Genomic DNA, 8,429 nt, shown 5'->3' on the forward strand with positions numbered 1-8,429 from the left:
TTAAAAAGATTATTTATATTAAAAAAAGGAAAAAAATAGAATAAAAATATACAAGTTGGAGCCTAACAAGGAACTCCAGAAACAAAAACAAAAAGGTGAGGTCAAGCCTCCACCTTCGACAATGCCATCAGCAGAGGGTCATGCACGATACCATCACAAAAAATATTATTTTATAGATTAAAAAAATAATAAAAATATATAACAAAGAGCATTCATGATCAATTCAAAATTAGTTGCAAGATGCAACATTAATTATTGATCGATTACACTCAGGTCAATTTGCCGCCGATCCGATTTCTGAAAGCATACTTTTCTCCATTTATATAAAAAGTGGTGCCTTGATGATCACATATGGTATGAGAAAAGTTTTGTTAATCTCACCAAAAATGACGTGGGAATTTAGCTTACCAGCCCATAGATGAGGGATTCAGCCAGCACCCAAGCACCCGCCCCAAAAGACTCTCAGTCATCAAATACGCACTAGGTGTCTAACGCGGCTGAAGAGAATCTGAATCCATAAATGAGACCTTTCGCATAAAAACCCCATAAAAGGAGGTGCAAAATTAAGTTTTAATTTGCTTAATATTTGATTTGATTGTGATGTCAAAATTATTGTGTAAGCATTTTTAAGAGTGAAAAGGTAGAGGAACTTTTGGTAGTTGGATTTTTGTTTTTGGGTGAATCACCAATACATTCAAGAAAGCCTAAGAAATAAAAGGAGTTCCCTTACAATGAAAACTAGGGAGAGAAAACTAACATAAAAAGGAGATATTTGAACAGCTGATATTAAACCGCTCTTAAAAGGGATTAGTGCTGGAATCCACAAGCCGAATAGGTAAACATACTTCAAAAACAAACCATGGACGATCGATGGCTTATGGAAGCCCAAAGATACCTGTCCAATAATTATAAGAGCTTTGCATAATGTACTTTATCATTACTAGCGTCCCAAAGTAGGACTGGATTCTAGTTTTCCACAGTTGTAGCTTTTTCTTAAGATTATCTAGCATAGACGAATAATGGTGGGGAGTAGGCTTGGCTCGTAATGAGAAAATACCAAGATATATATATATATATATATATATATAGGGAATGAACCCTCTAAGAACCTTGAAATAGCCATAAGGCTAGCTTTATCTTCTTCAAGAATAGAAGGGATTTATGTTTATTCACATGGCGGGGTTGATCCTCGTTCCATACTTTATATGGATGGAGAGGATACTCGAGGAGATTTATGGGGGTAGATCGCTCATATAGACAGGTCTTTTTGACCGCTATTGAAGAGATTAAAAGGCGTGGTCCAGGGAGGCGTGATAGAATCAAATCAAGACTGGATCATCAAAGGTGTAGTAGGCTGAGCACAGTGGTGCCAAGACGAAGAGTGAAGGGGGTGCGGGAAGTTTTATGGCTACCGCCGATGGTAGGTTGGTGGAAGTTAAATTGTCATGGTTCGTCATGGGGAAATCTAGGGAAGGCTGGGGCAGGTGGTTTGATAAGAGACAACAATGCTCAGGTTGTCTCGTCTTTCAGTTCCTTTTTGGGGAATGCTTCTAGTTTTCAAGCTGAATTTTATGCATTGATAGAAGGAATTGAAAGAGCGAGAGAGATGCAGTGTGCTTTGCTGTGGATAGAATGTGATTCGGTCTTGGTGGTTCTAATGGTGCAAAGGGGTTTGGTCCTATGGTATGTATGGCAGAAGTGGTCTTCTCTTCTTTCTTATCTTAGCGGTATTTGCTGGATAATCACTCATTGCTACCAGGAGGCTAATCCCATAGCGGATTTTCTAGCAAATATGGCCCCTAAGAAGGAAGTATCTACTACTAATTTGGTGTGGCCAACAGATGTGCTTCAATTTTTGTCTGATGATACAATGGGTAGGTTGTAATTCAGATTCTATTAGCGGTTTGTTTTTTTTGTAGCGCCTTGATCCTCTTCCTGCTAATGGCAATGCTATAGGTGGGGAAGGGTTCTAGGTTTTGTGATTGTCTCTGTGTATTCTCTTTGAGTTCGGTTCCTTGTATGGTTTCTTTTCATCTTTTTATATACATGACCTTTTAGTGGAAAAAAAAAACATGAAGGCCTAACATCACAAAGGAGAGAAGGAATACAATGGATCTCACTAAGCAAGCATTTGACTATTGATGAATATCATAAGGTTATCAGCAAAAGCAAGCTAAGACAATTTATCAGCAAAAGCAAGCTAAGACAATTGAAGAGCTTTGCACTTGGGAAATAAATGAATCTTCTTTTGGTCCACTTGGAGTTGACTAAGCCTACAAAAGGCTTTAAGAATCAGTGTGAATGGGAATGGGGAGAGATGGCACTCTGCCTAAGGCAATCTATTTTTGAAAAACTCAACTGGATTCCCATTGACCAAGATAGAGAACTATGTGGAAGAGATACATGGGATCACCCAACCAATGAAGGTGAAAGAGAATCTCATTTGGATCATAACTTCCTTAAGAAATTCCCATCTCATAGAGTCGCAAGCTTTGTTTTTTTTGCTTAAGGTCTGTAAAGTATATATTAAAATGAGAGAAAATATACAAAGCCCAAAATTGAGAAACAAAAACACTCCTAGCATTCTACTCCACCTTCGGCATTGCCATCAACAGAGAAGGAAATTAAGATAACTTATAAAAAGAACAAATTGAAAAACAGCCTAGACATCATACAAAGTGAAATCTCGGCCTCTCCATTGTATCCCATTCCATATCGTCAGTCGAGAACCTCGGAGGGGTGTCCCAAATATGCGACGATCGAGTTACCGCTGCATGCTTTGCTAGACCATCCGCTACCATATATACATATTAATTTTCAAATTACTACTAGGGGATGTGAAGTCCAGTCTAAGCCTCTTATGAGTTTAGTATAAAGGAGTATGGTTTCTGATATGCAATTGCCCACAATAAAAGCAGATTGATTCATGCTTACCAACCCATCCACTATCCACCTCAATTGATTGGCAATGTTATATACAAAGCCTTAGCATGATTGGCTCCTTTACATGGTAAATCGATTCGGCATCCATAAATATGATGGCTTTTACAACTGTGAGAATGATATAGTATGACTTTTCCTCCTATTGGATAAGAGTGAATAAAGAAAGAGTTATCACCTATATTAGATAAATTAGAGTTTATCATATATCAATATGATTTTAATGGGGATTGGTCAGCCATGAAACGTGATATACATCAAGTTACAGCACAAGGAAGGTATTAAGCACCTCGATTTGCTCGGTTAAAATCGATCTTCTTATTTGATTGACATTTATGTATATACATGGACACTTAATACAATACATTTGCACCACAAAAAAAACAAAAAAAAAAAACATTAAGTTGTTGATTGTAATGAACAAGAAAGAAGTCAAAAAGTTAACGTCCCACTAGGCTGACAAAAGAAGCATTACAAAATTAAAATTAAATAATAGAAAAGAAAAAAAAATTAAATACTATGATTGACATGCACATGCACAATATACTACATAACTTATTACATAACTTATTTTATCGCATTCAAAGTCGATGCATAGAAATGATGATTGGGTATACTTAGACAGATATGAAAGACTTATTTTATAATTTTAGAAGTGCAGCCACCCTAGATGGTAGATAACTTATTTTATCACTTTCAAAGTCCATGTATAGAAATGATCATTGGGTATCCTTAGACAGTTAGGAAAGACTTATTTTATAACTTTGGAGGTCCCGCCACCCTAGATAAAGCCTAGAATCATTCATGATATTCAACCCACATGTCAGATATTTATCATATAGTTGACCTACTCTCTTGATTTTGTGAAAAAAGGCCAAAAAAATAAAAAAAATAAAAGATCGTATGAGTCTCATTTCTTAATTGGTCGGTTGGCAATATAGATGCTACGTACCATTGGATGACTCACCTTGCATGTTCGAAGATCCGATTTGAGAGTTAGATACATTCATATAGTCGATTCCATTTATTGATGAGATTTTATCGATTTTTTTATATATTTTTCTTTTACTTTCTTTATTGGATCCATGTAATTGATCTCATTTAATTTAAATAAGACTGAATTATTTATTTATTTTTTCTAAGAAGTTATCAATATAGCAAAATGGCAATATGACATCATGATGGTAATATGACGACACCACGGTGATTTGATGATATAACAATCATAATGAATTGAAACTTTTGCTCCATGGAAGGAAGTTTATATAACTAGATCAGCATTGAATAGTCCAAATCAGTATCTGATCAAAGTCTTATACACGAACAATAATTGCCTAGCACAGTTGGTGAGCTATGATGCGCAAACAGTCCATGCTCAGTAGGAGGTCTTGAGTTCGAGTCTCTTGACTGTTATCTACTTTTCTTCCCTAACTAGGGGTGTACCATAATGAAATCCTACATTCATAACCTATAGTGACGAAATATTTGACGAAAACACTTTAAATTTATGACAAACAATGATTTATCATTGTAAAGAAAATATAACTAATATTGAAATCAATAGATAACTAATTACCAATGACGAAAACACTTTAAATTTATGACAAACAATGATTTATCATTGTAAAGAAAATATAACTAATATTGAAATCAATATATAACTAATTACCAAGAAACTAATTTTGTATAATGAAACAATCAAAAAAATTTGAAAAGTGAGTCCGCGGAGTGACCTAATGGTAATATGACATTGCAATATCATACCATGGCAATGATTTGACAATATAGCAAAATGGCGATATGACATCATGATGGTAATATGACGTTGTAATGAGGTAGTGGACGGCGGACTCACTTTCAAATTAGTTACTATAGGTTACAAATGAAACAATAAAAAAAATTTGAAAAGTGAGAGAAAGTGGAACCATTCTCCTCTGCCTCCCCGGACCGATGTAATGAGGTAGTGGACGGCGGAGAGCACCTCAGGGTGATCGTATGAGGAATCACAGAAAAGAGAGAGAAAGAGAGAGACGGCGGAGACCACCTCAGGGTGATCGTACGAGGAAACACAGAAAAGAGAGAGAAAGAGAGAGACAGCGGAGAGCAACCTCAGGGTGATCGTACGAGAAATCACAGAAAAGAGAGAGAGAGAGAGACAGAATTAAAAATCACATGTAAGAGTGATCGTACGAGGAAGCAGGTAGTCAATTTGTGGAAGCCACGCATTTGTATGTAACTTATAAGGAGAGTCATCTTGCTCCTCGTGTACGAGGAACTAATTCACCATAAACATAGAAGCGATTAACAGTGAACAAGGGTTAGGTTTCTTGAACCCCTAATTTAACCTTGGGTCTTCAAAATTCAATTTTGACGTCACTTAATCCTGTTAGACTCATGTTTAAACTCAACCTTGCAGATTCATGCTAATCAAATCAGGTCCTAGTTGATCCTGAAAGGGTCGGGTTGGGCAAGGTTGAGTCTAATTGGTCTTGATTTTTGTCAGGATCAGGTTAACCTTGATTGCCCTTATTTTTGTCATTTGTGTCTTATATATTAAAAATTAAAAAAAAAAAGCACTAATAAGACAGGTGAGAGAGAAAGGTGAGAAATTACAGAGAAAATCGTTATCAAACTTAATTGGTAAATAGTGGTATAGAGCCTATGTTTACCAAAAAAAGAAAAGAAAAAAAAAGTATAAAGCCTATGGATAAATAAGTTTGGTTACAACCATAGTTAGCAAATTCGGATTCGGGAATTATTCGGGCGGAGAATTATTCGGAATAATTCGATTGATTAATTTAAGGATTCGGTCAAAAAAGCTTATTGGGGTTTTTTTTTTTAAATACTGTTTAAGTGGACCGAATAATTCGGTTTAATTCGGATTCGGTCCGAATTATTCGCGTTTTATATTCACTTTTGAAAAAATCACAAATTTTACCAAATTTTATTTTTAATTCGGATTCGGTCAGAATTTTTGATAAAATTCGGAAAAATTCGATTCGGCCGAATAATTTGCGAATTATTCGACCGAATTGATAACACTGGTTACAACACATTGTCCCTTATCTACAAATCAGGGTTAAAATTTAAGTCGGGTTGGTCGAGCCGGGCCGAGTTGGGCGTAGGCCTGAACTTGGCCTCGACCCAACCCTAACCCATGGTCAATATTTTTCAACCTCAACTTATCCTTAGGATTAGAAATCTTAGCCCCAGTTCTACTCGGACTTAGGGCGGGACAAGGTAGGTTTAGGCCGTCAGGACCAAATGTTCACCCCTAACTGCCATCATATGCTAATTGAATATTTTGGACCATTTTACCCTTATACTTACCAATGAATTGGTATGGATTAAATCGGTATTGATGATCAGTGTTAGCCGATATTGATCCAATTCGACTGATTTGACTGATCAGATCCGATTTTTAAAACAATGAGTGCATGTTTAAGTGAAGTGCCTACTGTTGCTGTGTCATCTATCACCTCCCTTTGTTTGTATTTGTTTGTATTTTAGTTTTTGATTTACTTTGGTACAGTCCATAGGTTAGTTGGTGTTATTTATGCTGATGAATTCTAATTGTCATATTTGAGATATATTAATTGCCAACCTTGGTTATATTTTTTGAATTGTTTAAGGTTTCACTATTTTTTTTTCTTAAGTACAATGCATCTTACCTTAGTGGGTTAGCGGGACACATGGTTATTGAATCATGTCAGTTTTATCTTTTGTTATCTTCCATGTTTTTCAACTACTACTTCACAGGAGGGCTCTTTTTTTATTATTATTATTAATTTTTTTTTTAAATTTCCATAAGTCTGATGTTGTTGCATCATTTAAGTATTTTATTATTTCATAGTTGTTGACATGTTTGATATATATTAATCATACTGTTTTCTAGTTCGTTGGCAGGGTGCTAGACGATTGAACTTTAACGTAAATTCAGAGAAGATCGATGATTTGATCTTCACAATCCTTGCTTTCTTGATAATAATAATAATTAATATTAATAGTTATAGTATTAGAATAAGTATGGCCAGTAAGCCTTTTTACTGCTCTTTCGTGGATCTTTTGTTTGACCTTGAAATGGTCTCCCCTGACTTAGTGGCCCTTGTACTTCATCATGACTTTGTGTTTGCTTCCTTCATAAAAATTTATATGCATGTTGAGTATCTAGGGTTTGTCATGTTATGGGTCCTTTTGTCTTTCATGGTTAATGATTTTATCACTCTTTGATCCATCTTGTTAGATTTATGATAATGTTCTTTATTCTCAAAGTGATTTTTTATTTCTTTTTCTTCCCTTCACTCATCATCATGTGTGTTTACATGGTTGGCATATAACATGTTGTTTACTAGAGAGGTGGTCTGGTATTCTTTCACCAATGTATGGCTTAGATATTGGGGTCTTCTTACTCCCATAGGGTACTTCATCCCACCTACTGTATTTTATAACTTGATGCTCTAGTTGCCATTTTAATTACTATGTGTTCTTCACATGATGCCTCATAGAAAAAAAAAAAAAAAAAAACACAGAGAGAGAGAGAGAGAGATTTTATCATACTGTAACTGAGTGTTTATCCTTGGGCTTGAATGGTGAAACGGGGCAAGCTCGAGGGTGTCCCCTTAAAAAAAAAAAAAAAAGTCTACCAAGAAGGTGCATAGACATATATGAGAGGGTGAATTGATTTTGAGTCTAAAATTTTATTCATGGCCTATCAAAACCATTCTCTAGAAGTCAAAGAGTTAGAATTGTCATATCATATTTACATTTTGAGTTTGTCTCTCGAATTCTTCACTTGTTTTGAAGATTGACCCACTCCGACATCTTTTGGTGGTGATCCGAATGGGAAGTTTTCTGAGATCTGTGATAGAAGCAAAGGGGTTGAGCCAATAGGCTCAAACTCGGAGCCCAGCATTGATCTCGTATGGAGTGCCCCCACAGTATGGGTCGACTAGGACTTCGAGTTTATAATGTACTATTGTCTTGTTGAGAGAGTCATTTTAATTTTGGGAGGTTTTTCGAGTTAGAGTTTCAGGACAAGTTTTCTTACCCTACTTGGGTGTAATCTCTCTTCTACATAGTGAAACATCTTCTTCTTCGCCCAAGGACGTAGCACACCACATTGGTGTATGAATCTCGTTAAATCTCTATGTTGTACGGATTTATTATCTGTTTTTTTCGTATTTCTTAATGTTTACTCTAACATTATATATGACATATAATAAACTTTTTTTTCTCTTTCTTATATATGACCTTTTGGCGAAAAAAAAAGAAAAAAAGAAAAATGACATATATGGTGCAAGTATCAAGAGAATCTCTACAGCTACCTTGGGAGGAAAACTTCAGCCCAAACAAGAATGTAATTAGCTTTTGTTTGCATATTTCGTTCTAGCTAGCATTACGAATTTTTGTTTCAAATTTTTTTTAGCATTGTCTTTTAAGTTAAATTCAAACAAATATGATGGTTTTTTTTTTTTTTTTTTTTTTTTTTT

Source organism: Macadamia integrifolia, chromosome 9, assembly GCF_013358625.1.
Source record: "Macadamia integrifolia cultivar HAES 741 chromosome 9, SCU_Mint_v3, whole genome shotgun sequence".
NCBI classification, from domain to species: domain Eukaryota; kingdom Viridiplantae; phylum Streptophyta; class Magnoliopsida; order Proteales; family Proteaceae; genus Macadamia; species Macadamia integrifolia.